Below are 18,296 nucleotides of genomic sequence, written 5' to 3'. Positions count from 1 at the left end.
AAGCCTTTCAAGATGCAACTTATTCAACAGTGCCCTTTAAGGATGGCATGCAGGGTGTTCTCAACGAATGCACCAAGCCACTACTAGCTGGGGCAGTCAACTCCTCCCAGTCCAGCATGGTGGTGGGAAAGTATTAGAAACTGTTATCTCTGCCAGCTATGTGGTCTATCAGCCAACTGTGTCAGGGCCCATTTCATAGCTTCCAGGACACCTGCACCACTGGCCTTCAGTCAGCTTGGGCAGTGAGAATTATAACAAATTGTAGGTTGAAATGTGTACAGGAAAGAAGCAAACAGTTGTGCACTCAAACCTATAGGTACAGAAAGTAGTACTTGCTATGTGGGGTTGGCACATTGTATAACTCTGAAGCTATTCATTTATTTTACTTTTTAGTAATTTTTTAATAAACCCTTTAGTAGCAGTTATGCTTTCCTTACCAAAAAAGTGCCCTTTTTAAGAAAAAATGAATTACCAGATTTCCATTTTTCAAGAAAGTTGATACTGAATGTGTACCCTGTCGATATTAACCATTCACATGAGGGCCATAACAGTGTCACTGACCATAAGAAAACCCAAAGAAATACATCTGTTGCAGAGCATTGGCATCTATCCTAATCATTCCAGAGAAGAGAGTTTAACACATGTGGCACTTTTACATAATGTTTTTTGAAGAATGGCTTTTCATTTAGGTCAAATAACTGTTGTTCTAAGTTAATTTCACTTATTTTGGAGTTTAAGTTTTCTTATATACAAGTAAAAACTGTAGTTGTACTTGTTAATATCTTGGCTCCATTAGCAAGAGAATTTTACAAACAATTGCAATCATACCAGTTTTTTTTTTTTTAATATATTTTATTGATTTTTCACAGAGAGGAAGGGAGAGAGATAGAGAGTTAGAAACATCGATGAGAGAGAAACATCGATCAGCTGCCTCTTGCACACCCCCTACTGGGGATGTGCCCGCAACCCAGGTACATGCCCTTGACCGGAATCGAACCCGGGACCCTTCAGTCCGGAGGCCGACGCTCTATCCACTGAGCCAAACCGGTTTCGGCGATCATACCAGTTTTATATCAGTGTCATCTTAGATACATAAGTAGAAAATTAAATTAATTTCAATAATTTTTCCGTTTTTTTCCTCTCTCATCCAAATCATGAGATCAAAGGAAAGCTTTCAGAAGTTTATTCTGTCTAAGGGAACACATCTGATGTTATTGAACTTGCAATTGTAATTCCAATCCAAAAATTCAACATTTATGGACAAGTTATTTAGTTTTGCAATGATAATATATTAAGTTTTTGTGGAGTACAGTGTTTTAATAAAAATAACACTTATATTACTAAATTTAGAAAAGTGAAGCAGAAATATTCTTGGAATTGAGTATGAGTAATATATACATGTATGTATGCACATATGTATATGCATACATACATATCTCACTATAATATTTTTGCAACAAAGCTTCAAAAAAATACATCAGTTTGGCAAGAACATACTTGCTCTCTTTGCTGCCTCTCATCAGCTGAATTTTAACAATGTAGCAGGCTTTGAAAAACTAATTTGTATCTTCCTAACTATTCATTATTGAAAGTACGATTCCTTTACATTTGTCTGCATTTTCCCCCAGAACCAGTTGGAAATCTTTAATAAAAGCATTCAATTAATGGAACACCAAAAGCATCAGCATTTGAAGCTTTTAGAGAATTGGAATTAAAGAACGAGGCCTGAAAGTGAGAAGATACTGTAATATATTCTCACAAAAGCAAGCAGGGACTGAAAAATGTATGTGATGAGGGCCCAATGGTCCACAAAATTTAATTTTTAAATTCTGTAATTCTGATTTAGAATAGCTCTACTATGGAAAGAATTTTTTTTTTTCTGTAACTTCTGTACTTAATTGGAAAAAATATTATGTTGTGGCACAATGGAATGACATTGAGATGGTTTATAATATTGCATCATTTAAATTTGGCAAAACATTCAAAAGAATCATTAATAGAGACAATTTATATGGAGAGCCTGGTCTTGTTAGCATAGTTGTTAAAGACCTCTGAATTGAGGCAGAGTGACAGTTCCTTTGAAAGTATTATGGCTGAAATATTTATGCACTACATTAAAAAATAGAATTGATAATATTCCCTATTTGGTAGGACCTGCTCTGAGCATGTCATAGGATCTCAAAGGGTGTTTTTAAAAGTCAAAACTAGAGTGGTCTTCACAGAAGAGTCTTTTGAAGGTGCCAACAATCTCAAGTTGTACAAAATTTAACTTCAAAGAAGACTGCAGGCAATTTCCTAACAAAAAATTAAATGCTGAGGTCATATTGAAAGCATATACTTTTAGAAAAACACTAGAGATGAAATAAAAAATGTACAGTTATGAAACTGAACAAAGTTTGTAAATATATGCCAAGACCAATTATTGATTATATTACTTTTAAAGGTTCATAAACTTAACAGAAATTATTCTATTTTGCTTTAATATACACAGACCTTTCTTTTTTTATAAAGAATTTTGTTTTTGGAAATAGTTTCTGAATGAAGTGATTTTATAGATCCATTAATATAAGAAAACTAGTTTTTCAATAAGCAATTATTAAAAAAAATAAATTTAATTATCTGCAACACCTATTTTCACTCTCAAAATGGACTTGGTTTAAATAATAAATTATATGGATGTTTCACTCATTCATAGCTTTGGTGAATCTTTAGGCTTGAAACATGGCAGGATTCATCATGTTCAGGTCAGATTGTAAAGGGATTGCTATCTCAGAGACTCTTCCCCTGGGGTTCCTTCACCCATCCAGCATGGTCCTCAGGCTAGTTGTGCCTTAGCCAGCTTGCTCCACCACAACCTCTTCCAGAATTGAGTAGCTCCACTCCATCCGAGACAGTTGACAGGGTTGGGGCAATACAGATTTTGCAGAGGAGTTTTAGATTTAAGACAACCGACTTTGCAGTCTCTTTTCAGTGCCTGAAGCTATCATAAGTGAAGCCAGGGAGCATTTGGTCGCCATGTGTTTCATACTTTGGACTTGAGAGTCAATAGACAGAGAGAAAAAGAAGAAGGAAGATGCAAAATGAGAGGCAGAATAAGATTTAATTTCCCGGGTGCAGTTTTTCCTGAGGCTTCCCTTAGTTCCACCTGTCGCCTGAACATTTTTATAGTAAATTAACCTTTTGCTTTTGTGAATTCAAGTTTAATTGCTATCAATTGCAGCCAGAGTCATTTCTTATCCTCCTGAGTTTATAGTAAATTAAGAATAAGACACCAACGCACATGGATGAAAGAGAATGTCAATTTTATTTCTCCTAAGCTGATTGGACAACCTGGTTTTACATCTCCATCTAAGAGGATGCACTATCACTTCCTCCCTGCCACCTCCTTCCGTCTTCTGCAGCCCACCTAAAGGGTGGGCGGGGTTGGCATAACAGGCATAGTCTTTCATCTGGTTGAGGTGTAAGCATAGGAAAAAAGCAAATTCCTAATGTTTGAAGTCTTTTAATATATTAGTTCCATCCCACCCAGAAATATGGACCAATCAGCTAACTTACTCCTGCAACAAGGATTCAGTAATGGGTAGAGTAGGAGGTCAGAGTTGCTCTACTGGAATTTCTCTTCAGATGGAAACACAAGGCCAGGCACCCCACCATAAGTCTAAACCTAAACTCTCAAGATTAATGAATGCCAGCCAGCGTTCAGATAGTCAAGTAGAGAGCGTGGGCCTGGGGTAAGGCAGAGGAGTGAATCCAGCCAGTCCCTAGTGCACCACTTGTCATAACAGCTGTTTTCTGTGTACGATTCTGTGAGCCCCTCCTCGTGTTTTTGTATCTAGAACCTCCTACCACTGCCTGAAGCTTTCTAATGTATCATTCTACAGATAGCTTTTCCAAATGGTCAGCTAGAGTTCTTAATACCTGTTGATAACATTACTAATAATGCTTTGGACCAGGGAAGGGTCTGTTTTTGGATGGACAGAGCAGATTTAGCTAGGAGATGTGGCAACAAGTGAACAAAGCCTTCGTGCAGTGGTTAGTCACTTAGGCATTTGTGAAAATCGCTTTTGAAAAATTCCTCTGAAAGTTTGGGAACAATATGATAGCAGGAGAAATCTGACTATAACAATAAATCTTTGGTGTTGCTCTTGGCAATTCGGAGCTTTCAACATGGAGAGGCTAAAAAGCTAACTATATATTTAAAGACTGCCCCTCTTTCCTGGATGTGTAGCTACTGTAAGTGGCTTTGATTTTTCAACCCAGCATTACTTTTTTCCAGCTTTACACATTGGAGTGCACACACACTGCTGTTTGGCGTTTCAGATCTTTCTAAAAACTGATTCACACAGACACCTGACCTCTCCAGCCTTTTTCTGCCACCTACCTTCTCTGTGAATACAGTGCTCGCAGACTTTCAAAGACAGAGGTTTCAGAACTTGGCAGCCAAACATTGATGGCACCTAACACATTAGCAGTGTGGTTGACAATAGCAGTTACTTGCCTCTGCTTTTCCTGACTAGCTTTCCTGTTAATGTGGTCATACTGGCTAACACTGACTTAGAAACTGGACACATAACTGAAATGTTTATGTTCAAAATCCACTTGGGTTTTGAGGCATTATTTCTTGCCTATATAGCACCAATTCATAAAAAAGAAGTTGTTTTTTTTTAAGGCTGACATTTTGCTCTTTTTGACTTAAAATGGCTAAAAATGATTTTGAAGCATATTCCTTTTCATCTCTTCTTCCAGTTATTAATATTTAGTACTTTCATTTATGTTTGGAAAAGCAATTAGAAGTGAAAGGTCCCAGACAAGAGTGAGCAATTTGGTAGGTTGGGGTGGAATATGTGGGGGAAGGAGGGTCTCGAGATGGTTTTAAGAGAATATGATAATACCTTTCAAGAGAGGCTGAGGTTATAATTGGAGCTTACTTCTCAAAGCACGATCATTTTCCAGTGGCTGGCCTGGCAGTCCGTGATCTCTGCGATCACGAAGCAGGTCGGGCTCCGAGGGCGGTGCTGGTACATCGTGATGACATGTGGAGAGAAGACCAAACAGAGCAGAGAAACAGAGAAGGAAGACAAAACCAGGGAGAATATATTTTAGCTTTTTTTTCTTAGGGATTTTACAGTAAGATTTGTTATTTTTTTTGAAAGTACAGCAGTTCCCAGAACAGTATATTTATAAACATTCAGTCTGTTAGAGCCCTGACCATCCAAATGGGTATCTGAGGCTGGACAGACATGCCCAGACTATGCTCCTCCAGAGGTGTTGCCTTTTTCTTCCCAAATCCACACTATCTGGTAAGCAAGTTCTGGTTTTGCATATGTAGATATGGAAAGTGAAGAAGTCATTAGGTTTTATTAAAGGAGGATATACTTCTGTATCTCACAATCAGTTATTTTTTAGTTCCTCTCCTTACTCCCTAGCACTGCAATGCATATTCCATCTCCCAATGGGGACTTATAAACTGCTTGAGGAGATAAAGGGCAAAAATATAAAGTACCGTGAAAACAGGTAAGTGTGTGATATAAACCATAACTGCCATGTACAAGGAGACAGGAGCCTTTTTGCCTTGAGTTTAGGTGGTCCATGTTTTGAGATGTGGTATCACTTAGGAAACCATGTCTAAGAGAGAATCATCCCCCAAGTGAATTCCTCTCAGCAGGATCTCTCTTATAGTCTTTAGCCTAACTTATTTTTTTGTTGTTGTTACCATTTGAATCTATAAGGTGAGCAGATATTCAGCAAGAAATGAACTGGAAGTGAGTGAGTATTTGGCAGCACAGATTGAATGGTGGACAGAATGTGGAGTGCCCAGTGGGGAATCTGTGGGCCATGAGGAGGTCCCCTGCAGAATATGGGAGCAGAGCCTGTGGGAGGGAGGAGAGCTCAGAGAGTGTGAGCAGTGCTGGAGGCGGCTGAGGCAAAAGGGAGACAGACATCCGACTTGAGCCCTGGAGGGTAAAATTAGGAAATTGGCTTTGGTGGCAGTTAAGAGCATGTAGGTCCTTGGGCATGGGTTTAAGAGGATTCAATAAGTGATCAGAGGATCAGCCAGGCAGCAGTGTGCAGGATGAGGAGAGGGAAGGTATCCCAAACCATGAAGCAAGAGAGCTTGAATCACAGTGGCTATCATTGGAAATAAGAGGGCATTATGAAATTAACAAGTCTTTTAGAGGAACAATTGGCAGTTCCACTTCCTTCAGCCTTCCTTAGCATGGAACTCCAGAATAACCCATGATTTCAGCTGGATCTCTGTCCAGTAAATGGTTTCTAGCTTACATGATGTAGCTGATGAAAATTCACAAAGAAATTTTAGTAAGCATACTGGCGAAATGAGCTAATTGTGACAGAACAAATGTGGTTCTGTTTTTCACTGTTTGTTTGTTTGTTTGTTTGTTTGCTTGTTTATTATATTAAATACTAGAGGCCTGGTGCACGGATTCCTGCACTGGTGAGGTCCCTCAGCCTGACCTGTGGGGATTGGGCTGAAACCCGCTCTCCGACATTCCTTGAGGGGTCCCAGATTGCGAGAGGGTGCAGGCTAGGCCGAGGGACCCCACTGCTGCATGATAGGGGCCGGGGAGGGACTGCAGAAGGGCTCCAGGGCATGTCTGGCCATCTCGCCCAGTCCCAATCAGCCAGACCCCAGCAGCAAGCTAACCTACCAGTTGGAGCGTCTACCCCCTGGTGGTCAGTGCACATCATAGCGACTAGTCGAACGGTCAGACACTTAGCTTATTAGGCTTTTATTATATAGGATATTCTTATTAATTTCAGAGAGGAAGGGAGAGAGAGAGACAGGAACATCAGTGATGAAAGAGAATCATTGATTGGCTGCCTCCTGCACACCCACCACTGTAGATAGAGCCTGCAACCCCAGCATTGTGCCCTTAACCGGAATCGAACCCAGGACCCTTCAGTTCACAGGCCAATGCTCTATCCACTGAGCAAACCAGTTAGGGCAGTTTTTACAATTTAGATGGAGCTCAGAAAATGGGGGACAGACTCCAAAGGTGCATGTACATGGAAAGTGGGTTCTTAAGGATCTGGTGAGGGGTTCTTATGGCATCTAAGGGACTTACTTTCCCAGGGAGTAGATGATGAGTGAGGAAAGATGTCAGGAGGGTAATACATCAAGCTTGCTGCTGGAGCTGTGAAGTAATGGGACATAAGGAGGGTAGGCAGAGCATCAGGACTTTTCTCAGGAAGTGGGTGGCTTCTTTATGCGGATACCTGCTGCAGTGTACTGGGTTTTTTTTTTTTTTTTTTTTGTGTGTGTGTGTGTGTGTGTGTGTGTGTGTTTTAAACAGGTTACTGGGAAGAGCATTATCCACAATACAGTATCTATATATACCACCACATAACACATGTATATTCCTCCTCATGTTTATATATACACATAGTTTCTGGTTTATTTTCCTTTTACTCAAAATACATTATGTCTCCCAATTTTGTTTTCTTATTTAATGTGGAGCTCTGATGTTGTTAATTTTAATTTTAGCTTTTTGTGAGGCCTGCCAGTGTCAGGTTGGGGATTACAGAAATTATCTAGATAGATGGCAAGAAGGAGCAGTAATATAGTTTTATAGGAAAGGCAAAGGGTAAGCTGGTTTGTTTCCCGTCCCCTCCCCTTTCTTTTTAAACAAAGATAGTGCCTCATTTTTTTCTTTTTTTTTTAAATTCAGTGATTCTATGGTTATCTAAAGAGGGAAACATTACTGTTTTCAGGACAGGCAGATGTGGTCACTTTGGGGTGGACTCACAGGGTCCCTTTGCCTTTTCCCTGCCTGATTCCGTCCTGTCCAGCTTCCTTACATGAAACGCTCTCAGAGCCATGGAGCTAAAGCAGTTTCTACTTGTTCAGACCTCAAAGAACACTTTCTCTGAACCTCTCTATTAGCATAGCATAGCCTGTTTTTCCTCCTAGTCTTTAAGCTTCTGAAGTTCCCCAAAGCGGTGTGTATGGGGTCTGACAGAATGAATGGGCGGAATTTGAACTGTTTGAGTGCAGAGCCTGTGTCTTATCTTTGTCATCTCTGTGCCTTGTAGAGAGTCTGGCACATTGATCGGTGTCTGCTGAATGAGAAAATGACTGTGTGGATGGTGAAACAAAGCAATGAGCTAGACTCCATAAGTAATAGGACAGGGTCTGAGCTTCATTCTTGAGTCCTGCCACCATCCTCATGATCTTTTGGAGATTCACTTCCAGGGGATCTGAACTCATAAAAATAATATCCAAATGAAAAATGAGCTACTCTTTGTTAATGACTGGGCCAATTCCCTGAACCCTCCATCTGTGCAGGGCTTTTCTTATAGGCGTGTCTGTGGCTAGAATCCAGTATGAGTTTTCCTATTCTCTCTTCTCAGGGCTAGTGAGGGCAGGAGGATCGGAACCAGAGTTTATTTCTTGCACACTCCCCTGAACTCAGAGAGGACTGAAGGTCCCTTCACTCTAAAGGCACAGTGGGCAAGAGGCAAGGAGGTGAATGTGTTTCCCGTGCCCATGCCAAATTGGCTAGACTTGCTGGTCAAAGCCAGTAATTAAGAGGAATGGAAGCAATAACAAGAAAGGATAATAGATGCCAAATAATGTGTTACATGAGCAGGATTTAAGAAATCTTGAGATTTTCTTGTAGGTGAGAATGAGGAAAACAAAAGCAGTTGTGCTTGTGAGGAATAACCTATAAATTATACTTAAATAACTTTCCAAATATAAATCATGAAACTACATAAAACCATTTTGATTTCATTATGCTAGTATAATAAATTTTAATTTTCAGGTACATATGCCCAAAGGCCTCAAGACTCTTAAACACAAAATAATCAAAAAACTCATTAATTACAAATGGGCAACTTTCTCAAATAACTCTAAGAACAGTACAATTAAGAAATAATACCCACGCGCTGCTGTTGAGCCCCCGCTGTGCCTGCGCATGGTGTGGGTTCATACTGCAGCACCAGAGCACATGCTTGTGCATAACTGGGGCCGTCTGCTCCCCACCAGTGGCCTTTTTAACCCTGAGCTACGTGGTGAGGGGTGGGGGTTGGGTTAAAAAAGAAAGAAAGAATACCCTATCTACAAAATGGAATAAAAGTGCTCAATGTACAAGAAACTTAATTACAAGTATTAAAAATCAGAAAGAAAAACAGAAGAGTCTCATTTCCTAGGCTAGGTAATATCTCCAAATGTATTTGGGGGAAAACAGAAGATAAAGGTCATTACAGAGGCCTATGGCCCTAAGTGGGCCTTCTCTCTATCTTCCTTATTAAATTCATCCTCTTGGGCCTCTTCAGACCATTGAATTTGACTCATACATCTATTATATTAACTATTTCTTCCAGCTATGAGAGGCCTAGAAGTCTGGTAAGCATGCCTCTCATTCCTCTGAATGCCTGCTGGGAACCTTAAATAGACTAGGGGCAGTTCAGGGCTTGTAACATGACAAAAGAGACCTCTCTCCATGGGTGCATATTTGTTAATCAGAACAGTTTTGCATATATTGGTTCCACAAGTTTCAAGTCCAACTAAGTGAACAATTGAGCCCTCTATGAGGAAATCTTAAGAGACTTAAGCAAAATGCTTTGCTATAATCTAAGTATGCTTTATCTATGGCATTTTTTGGCTTACCCACATAGTAATGCAACCATAAGAGATAATAATAATGGGATATTAGCCAACACTCCTAGTTTCAAGCATCAGAAACCCAACTAAAGCAGAAAAAGGGACTTCAATTGCTTACATAAATAGGAGGTCCATGGGGTGGGCTGGCTTCTGATACAGCGGGATCCAAGTCACACAGCTTATTAGAGGTAGAATCAGTACTAGAATTCACTTCAGGTCCTCTGACTCCCAGGGCAATTCTGTTTCCATCATGTGGTGCTACCTTTACAGTACCTCAATCAATATCTGCTGAATTAAAATCAAAATGAAAAAAGAAGGGCATGTCTCCTCCCAGGGTTGCTCTCATAGGTTATTCTGATTTTACCTCTCAAGACCTGCATAGTTCATGTTCCTGAAGGAAACAGCAAAGGCTTTTGGGATTCCTTATGAAAGGGAAAACCATTGCTCTCTACTTGCTTGTATTCCACTTTGTGTCCTAAGCTAAGGGAGATGATTTGTCCATCAATTATTTGTCCATTCCAAAAACACTACTTAGCATTTCCTAGGTTGCAGATGCTGTGCTAGGCATTTGGAATGCAATGTGATGAAGATGTTGAGAATTGGAGACAAATGACAATTCAAACAGAAGGCCTAGTAAGCATACAAATATGAATACCTTTATTTGTTCATTCTTGTAATCAATATATATGTATTAAGCATGTAGTAAGTGCTAGGGACCATGTTAGGTGTAAAAAAGTAGAACATATGTAGGAAACTGCAAATAGTTTAATATAGCAGAAGTTCAAGGTACATGGGAGAATATGGGAACCAAGGGAAATCACCAGATACATTGGGGAAACTCTAGACATATTTGACATGAGAGCATGACGATCTGATTTTCATTCTAGGAGCTCCAGTTGTAGGTGTGTAGGTTGGGTTGCAAAGGATAGGGACTGGAGGTTGTGGGAATAGTTTCCAGGGGAGAGGGCAGACAGCTGTGCTAGGTAGGCAGTGGTGGTTTGGGTGGAGAGAGGTCAGAATTAGCAAGGCTTAGAACCTCGTTTAATGTGAAACGGATGGGAAGGAAGAGTCAAGATAGATTTGGGGCATTTGGTCAAGTGGTGAGATCATTAACTGAGATTGGAACTCTGAGAAAAGCATTAGAATTATGTTCATGTTGTGTTCATATTACCTGGAGTAGTTCCTGGCCTATAGTAAGGGCTCAATTAACAATTTTTGAGTGAATAACTGATACAGCAAGGTTAATACAAAGTTATGTGGAAGTATTGGAAAGGGAATGCATCCTATCCTAATGTAAGAGGGTCATGGAAGGCATCCTGAAAGGTGATTTTTAGCCTAAGGTTGAAGAATGAATGGGAGTTAGCTAGGGAAGAGCTGTGTAATGTGTTTGTATGTGATTCTGAAATTCCATCCAGGGCTTATCTGTCTTATTTTTTGGTGCTGCAACCCGCTCTACACTTCTGGCTTTTGCTATTGAACTTCTGTTCCAGGAACCTCTTCTGTCTGTCTAGGGAGGCGATGGGTTGACTAGGTTGATGCGAATGATAATGATTGTCATAATAACTACTATTCATTAAATAGTTTGTTGTACCAGTCTATTTCAGCAGACCTCAGCCATAAACAATGAACACTGAGTCCTCAGGGCTTATTGCTGTTACTTAAGTTGTCACTTAGGTGCCAGTGAGGGTCCCTCCAGGTCCCCAGGATGGGAAAGGCTTTAGAAACTGTTAGCAATTCTAAGAATCAAGAAGAAATGCTTCTGTGAGGTATATTTTAGATTTTTAAAAACTCTATTGATAAGTCAGATGTGATCATTTCTCTCTTTATTTGGTTATGTGTGTTCTCCCAAGTTACACAGAAGTTATGAGGATGCTTACAGGAAAACACACCCTACAGTAAAACAAACAAACAGAAAAACACCCATAATAATAGAAATGAGGGAAAGGGGAAAATATTAGGTAAAGTAAATCTATGAATGTCCCAGATATATTTTGATGTTTAGAAAATTCTGTGTATTGCAAATTCTAATGCATTCAGCCATATTCTTAAATGAAGCACAAGTAATCTGCAGTCTGCCAACCATTTAGTTAAAACAAGTTGTGTGAATTATAATAAAATTCTTTCCAACCAAGTACACATTTTTAATGCAAGGAAATGTACTTTAGGGGAACATTAACATGACCAAAATCCTGATAATCTCAGAGATGTGGATAGCCTTGCCTTGCATAGTTACTCTGTAATAATAATTGGGAATTATCTAGTTTAATTCATTACTTAGAAAAGCATAGCAGCATTTATAAGTCTAAGCATCTATGATAATCTCTTCTATATGTCTAAAGTTTTTCTGTATGAATTTAAAATTCAGACATTCAGGAAACTCATGCCACAGTTGGCTGACACTCTTCTGGCTGAAACACAAGGCAATCATGCTTTCAGTTTGCAAAATAACTATCACCGTGAGCAGCTCTGCCTTTTAAAAAAATTAGTATTTTTTTCTAAAATTCTGATGTTAACTAACTCTTTCCAGATGCTTCAATGCAATCTTATACTGACATCCTTATATGCACAGTCAGGAGATTCATTAATTCTCCCCCAAATGGCATCTGCGGCCTTTAATTAATGATATATTGTAATACATGTATAGATAGGGAAATGATTACGACTAGTAGAATTCATAAGAGGTAACTTCTGACAGTGGTAAATAAAAACTTTTTATAGTTTCAGAAAGAAGGTGATGCAGCAGTGCTCTCAGGGGTGATGAGAGAAGCCTTCTTGACGTTCCATAATGCCAATAAGAGTTCCTCCTGGAACCATCTCAGTGTGAAAGGAAAACTCTAGGTCCTGGCTCAGGGCCGTAGGCTGGTATGGCCATTTCATGAGGACGTTGCCAGTTTTAGAAAAAGTAATCTGTACTAAAATCTTGATTCAGCATTTGATTTTGTCTGTGTGTTTTCTACATTGACAATTTACGTCTTTAACAAGATTTTATACCTGATACATCTGCAATTTAATGTGTAGTTGATTATGTCATTTTAAGCTAAAAATAACAAAATGTCAAAAGTAGGTTTGTCTTTAGCATTATTAAATTCATTTGCCATGGTACTCTATTTCAAGGTATACTTCCTTAGATATGTAATTTAGGTTTCTGTTAGTTATTATTTAGGGTAATTTAGCATGAACTTCTGCTATTGAAAAACAACCTGAAAATCTCAGATACTTAGCAGGACCAAAGTTTATTTCTTGTTCTTGTGGAGGCCTACCCCTCCATTTGGCAACTTGGCATAGCAGGCCTATTGCAGCCTGTAACAGTGACATCTTGATACTGGTTCTAGGGTCACGGGAGAAAAGTATGTTACACCCCAGAGGTGACATGTGCTGCTTCTGCACATGTTTCTTTGGCTAGAACTAGTCATACGGCTCTATGGAACTGTGGCATGAACAGAAGGAGAAGCAAAGGAATATGTATTAAGTGGTATATTTTCTGCCATGCCATCTTGAAAGGTACTACATCAGTAATAACAAACAACTAGATTTTCAACTGTACAAGTTTTCTCTAATTATAAGTGTGTTTAATTACACATTGATTAATGTGAATAGTTGACAAACCACACAAGCAGAGTAGTATAAAGGAAACCTACAGGGATCTAGGCACGTGGTTATGGTGCTAGTTTTCCGTTAGCTACTTTTGTAAATTTATATTCATTGTTTAAACACTTTTACCTATTTTTTCTTCATTTGTAAAATAACTAGATCATATCTAAGATCCCTTATAACTTCAAAGTTTAAATTTCTTTATTCTGCTCAAGCTATGACACAGGTACAATGTTTTCATAAGTAAACTCTGCACTGAAACAAAACCAAAAAAAGGATTAGGTATATTTGCAGTATATCTTTGCATTTGTTGTTGTTGTTAACCAAGGATATGAAATGTTTACTGAGGAACCCAGAATTTAAACTGACAGCTCATTTCAGTGGTACACATGCTATTCTGATTTTTTTTTAATTCAACAAAGATTTAATTGTTTGCTGTAGTACACAAACATTTTGCAAGGTGCTTGAGATATAAAAGTGGGTAGGTTTGGTAGGATTTTTCTTTGGAGGAACTAGAGTTCTAGCATTGGAGACAGACATAGAGAGATGAGTTCAGTGTGTATTGGGATGTGTTGTGATGGTGGAACACACAAGCGAAGCAGCTAATGAAATATGAGCGTGTACTTGTCACAGGTGAGGAGGTAAGAAGGGCTGTGTGATCTGAATTTCAAAATATGAATAGGAATAAGTTTGGAAAAAAGAACAAAAGCGTAAAAGAGTATGGGGAGATGTATGAAGAATCTTATTAGTACTGGGTCTTTGCTGTTTAACATGCTAGCCACAGCCATATGTTCAAATGCAGCTCAAAATGTAGCTAATTCAAACTGAGGTTTAAGTGTAAAATGTATTCCAACTTTTAAAGACTTAATTCAAAATAGGAATGTAAACTATCTCTGTAATACTTTTAAAATATTGATTATATGACAAAGGAATATTTTCGATGTATTAGGTTAAGTAAAATATGTTAATATAATTTATTTCACCTTTTTTATGTGGCTACTAGAAAATTTAAAATTACATATCTGGCTTGTGTACTGTTTCTCTTGGATGGGGCTGTTCTAGGGCATAACTTATAAGGAAGATGTGCCAGGAGTTGAGGCTGCAGAGGGTGGCAGGAATCAGGGTGTGGAGAGTCGTTAGTGCTGTTCTTGTTTTTCTTTAATACTAGAGGCCCGGTGCACGAATTCGTGCACGGGTGGGGTCCAGCCAATCTGCCCCAATGGGGCTGATTGGAGGGGGGGCCGGTGGGGGAGAGGGGATGCAGGAGGTTGGCCACCGGCCCCGCCCCCGCCCCCAATTGGGGCCTTATCGGGGCCGGGCTGGCCAGGGCGGGGAGCCGATGGGAGGTTGCCCGGCCCTGCCCCCAATTGGGGTGGGGGGGTGATCGAGGATGGGGTCAGCTGGGTAGAGGGGCCGCGGGCGGTTTGCGGGGCGGGGGCTGATTGGGCTGGTTGGCCGCCGCAGTGCATGTCATAGTGACCGGTCATTCTGGCATTCTGGTCGCTTGGCTCTTATATATATAGACTAGAGGCCCGGTGCACAAAAATTTGTGCACTCGGGGGGTAGGGAGGGTCCCTCAGCCCGTCCTGTGCCCTCTCGCAGTCTGGGACCCCTCAGGAGATAATGACCTGCTGGCTTAGGCATGCTCCCGGGTGGCAGAGGGCAGGCCCAATCCCTAGGTGCAGCCCCTGGTTGGGCTCAGAGCAGGGCCGATTGGGGAGTTGCGGCGCTTCCCCCTGTCATGCACAGAGCAGGGCGGATCGGGAGGTTGTGATGCCACCCCTAGTCACGCTCAGGGGACAGCTGATTGGGGGGTTGGCGCACCGCCCCCTGTCACACTCAAGGCAGGGTCGATAGGGAAGTTGCGGCGCCACCCCCTGTCACACACAGAGCAGGGCCGATCAGGGGGTTGGGGCGTTGCTCCCTGTCATGCACAGAGCAGGGCCCATCAGGGGGGTTGGGGCTCCGTACCCTGTCACACACAGAGAAGGGCCGATCAGGGGGTTGAGGAACTCCCCCCTGTCACGCACAGAGCAGGGCCCATCAGGCGGTTGAGGAGCTCCCCCCTGTCACTCACAGAGTAGGGCGGATAGGGGAGTTGGGGCACTGCCCCCTGTCACACACAGAGCAGGGCAGATCAGGGGGTTGGGGTGCCGCCCTCTATCACCCACAGAGCAGGGCCGATCAGGGGGTTGGGGCGCCGCCACTGTCACACTCAGGGCAGGGCCGATGGGGAGGTTATGGCTCTACCCCGTCACACACAGAGCAGGGCCCATGGGGGGGGAGGAGTTGGGGCGCCGCACCCTGTCACACACAGAGCAGGGCTGATCAGGGGGTTGGGGCACCGCCACTGTCACACTCAGGGGAGGTTATGGCTCTATCCCGTCACACACAGAGCAGGGCCCGTGGTGGGGGGGGCGAGGGGTTGCGGCACCGCCCTCTATCACCCACAGAGCAGGGCCAATCAGGGGGTTGGGGCACTGCACCCTGTCACACACAGAGCCGCAGGGCGATCAGGGGGTTGGGGAGCTCCCCCCATCAGGCACAGAGCAGGGCTGATCAGGAGGTTGGGGCACCTTCCCCTGTCACGAGCAGAGCAGGGCGGATAGGGAGGTAGTGGCCCTGCCCCCTGTTACACACAGAGCAGCAGGGTGATCAGGGGGTTTGGGCGCTGCCCCCTGTCACGCTGATCCCGGTGCCGGGAGGCCTCGTGGCTCCGCTGATCCCGGTGCTGGGAGGCATATTACCCTTTTACTATATAGAATAGAGGCCTGGTGCACGGGTGGGGGCTGGCTGGTTTGCCCTGAAGGGTGTCCTGGATCAGGGTGGGGGTCGCCACTGGGGTCCCTGGCCAGTCTGGCTGAGGCGCTGAGGGCCGTTTTCAGGCTGGCGGGTGACTGAAGCTCCCAACTGCTCCTTTTTTTTCTTTTTTTTTTTTTTATTCTGGGCCAGCTTTAGCTCTGAGGCCTCGGCTGCTGAAAGCAGGTTTCTGAGGTTTTGTTTAGCTTCTATATTTGCAACATAGTTGCTTAGAGTTGCAGCTGAGAGGCCGGCAAGTCAGGCGGGGAACGTTGGAGTCCGCCGTCACTGGAGCAAGCAAGCCCCCCTGTTTGCTTCAGTGCATGGCTGCCGGCCGCCATCTTGGCTGGCAGTTAATTTGCATATCGCCCTGATTAGCCAATGGGAAGGGTAGCGGATGTATGACTAATTACCATGTTTCTCTTTTATTAGATAGGATATTTTTACTATATCTATATAGTAAAATATAGATATTTTTACTATATATCTGGTGCATGAAAATCCGTGCACTTGGAGGGTTCCCTCAGCCAGGCCTGTGCCCTCTCGCGGTCCAGAACCCCTCAGGGGATGTCCACCTGCCAGCTTAGGCCTGCTCCCCAGGGGATTGGGCCTAAGGTGGCAGTCAGACATCCCTCTGGCAGCCTAGGAGCCCTTGGGGGATGTCCAATTATTGGCTCGCAGCCGTCAGCCAGGCTTTCGGCTGAACAGAGCTCCCCCTGTGGAAGCGCACTCACCACCAGGGGGCAGCTTCTATGTTGAATGTCTTCCCCCTGGTGGTTAGTGCATGTCATAGTGACCAGTCGTTCTTGGTCATTTCGCCGTTAGAGTCAATTTGCATATTACCCTTTTATTATATAGGATTGATTTCAGAGAGGAAGGGAGAGGGAGAGAGAAATAGAAAAATCAAAGATGAGAGAGAATCATCGATCGGCTTCCTCCTGCAGCACTCCTAATGGGGATCGCACCTGCATCCTGGGCATGTGCCCTGACCTGGAATTGATCCGTGACCTCCTGGTTCATGGGTCGATGCTCAACCACTGAGCCACACTGGCCGGGTGCTATTCTGAAGAAGCTATGTCTTTAACTATTTAAACTGGAGAACTTTAAACAGCAGTCACAGGTCATGCTTGCATTTTAGTTAGCTCTGGGCTAAGTGGATAATGGTATCCCTGGCTCTGGAATGGAGGCTCAGATACTGGCCTGAAGGCAGTTGCAGTATCCAGGGCATCAAATATGAGGGTTGCACAAGAGCAGTGGCAGTAACTGTGGAGATTAGGAATTGGTGTATTGGAGCAAGGAGTCAAGGGTGACTCTTAGGATTCTGTCTTGAGTGACTGGTGAGTAGTTGTGTCACAAAGTGAGATTTTGAGTTTTGGAGAAGTAGGCTATGCATTCGGGAAGATAACAGTGAGTTCAGTTTTAGAAATGTTAATGTGGCTTTGTTGTGGCACATTCAGAAGATGTTCATGTATATAAATCTGAAGCTCTGGAAAGAGAGAGAGATTTGGGAGTGACCTGGTGGTGGATAAACAATGGGACTCTATGTAATCACCTACAGAGAATACAGAAGAGAAGCATAGGAGGCAGAAATGATTGCCTGAGTAGGATCAACATTTAAAGATGGACCAGAGGAAAATATATGAATAGATATATTTATAGTTGATTTCATAATATAGAAAAGTATACAGTATGTCCTCACTTAATGTCATTGTTAGGTTCTGGGAAACTACATCTGGGAATCAGTTATTTTTTCTCATCAAAATTGTACAAAATGGCATTATTCAAAAACCTGCAGTATGGCTATAATCTATAATAATAAAAGTGTAATGTGCTAATTAGACCAGATGTCCTCCAGGCGACCTTCTGGATGAAGCCGGGGCTGTGAAGAAAGCCCGGGTCCCAAGTGCCTGCCAGTGACCAGAGGGAAGCTGGTGCTGGCAGCCCAGGGAAGGAAGGCCTACTCTCACACGAATTTCGTGCGTTGGGCCTCTACTTGATTCCATAAAAGATCAGTTATTTTTATTATAATTAATATTAAAAGTACATTTCTATTACTAGTAATACCAGTGTTGGCATTATACAGGAAATATATTTCAATAATTATTTGATAATTTTTAATCATTGTATAACTAATCATTTCTATTAAAATAAGCAAAAAGACATATAATGAAGCCAATTTTGCCATAGGTTAATTGATACAAACAAGAGTTAAGTTCCTACACCATATTTCTATTTACAAAACATCAACAAACTTCTAAATAAAGACTCCAAACACTTTTAA

The 18,296-nt window shown here is 42.0% G+C and overlaps 1 protein-coding gene and 1 non-coding gene across 6 annotated transcripts in view; both read left to right on the top strand.

Moving 5' to 3' along the window:
* FARS2 (phenylalanyl-tRNA synthetase 2, mitochondrial) overlaps window positions 1-18,296 on the top strand; it is a 540,234-nt gene that overhangs the window by 256,521 nt on the left and 265,417 nt on the right. The gene's annotated exons all lie outside the window — the stretch shown is intronic.
* On the top strand, window positions 8,905-9,034 carry LOC139004758 (small nucleolar RNA SNORA76). Its single transcript, XR_011470576.1, has one exon. It is a non-coding gene; the product is annotated as a small nucleolar RNA SNORA76 (small nucleolar RNA).

The sequence above is a fragment of the Myotis yumanensis genome, unplaced genomic scaffold (genome assembly GCF_028538775.1).
Source record: "Myotis yumanensis isolate MYYU_CA2020_CCGP unplaced genomic scaffold, mMyoYum1.0.hap1 SCAF_2, whole genome shotgun sequence".
Lineage (NCBI taxonomy): Eukaryota > Metazoa > Chordata > Mammalia > Chiroptera > Vespertilionidae > Myotis > Myotis yumanensis.
The sequence above is the reverse complement of the archived record's forward strand: the minus strand, read 5'-3'. Positions and strand labels throughout refer to the sequence as shown.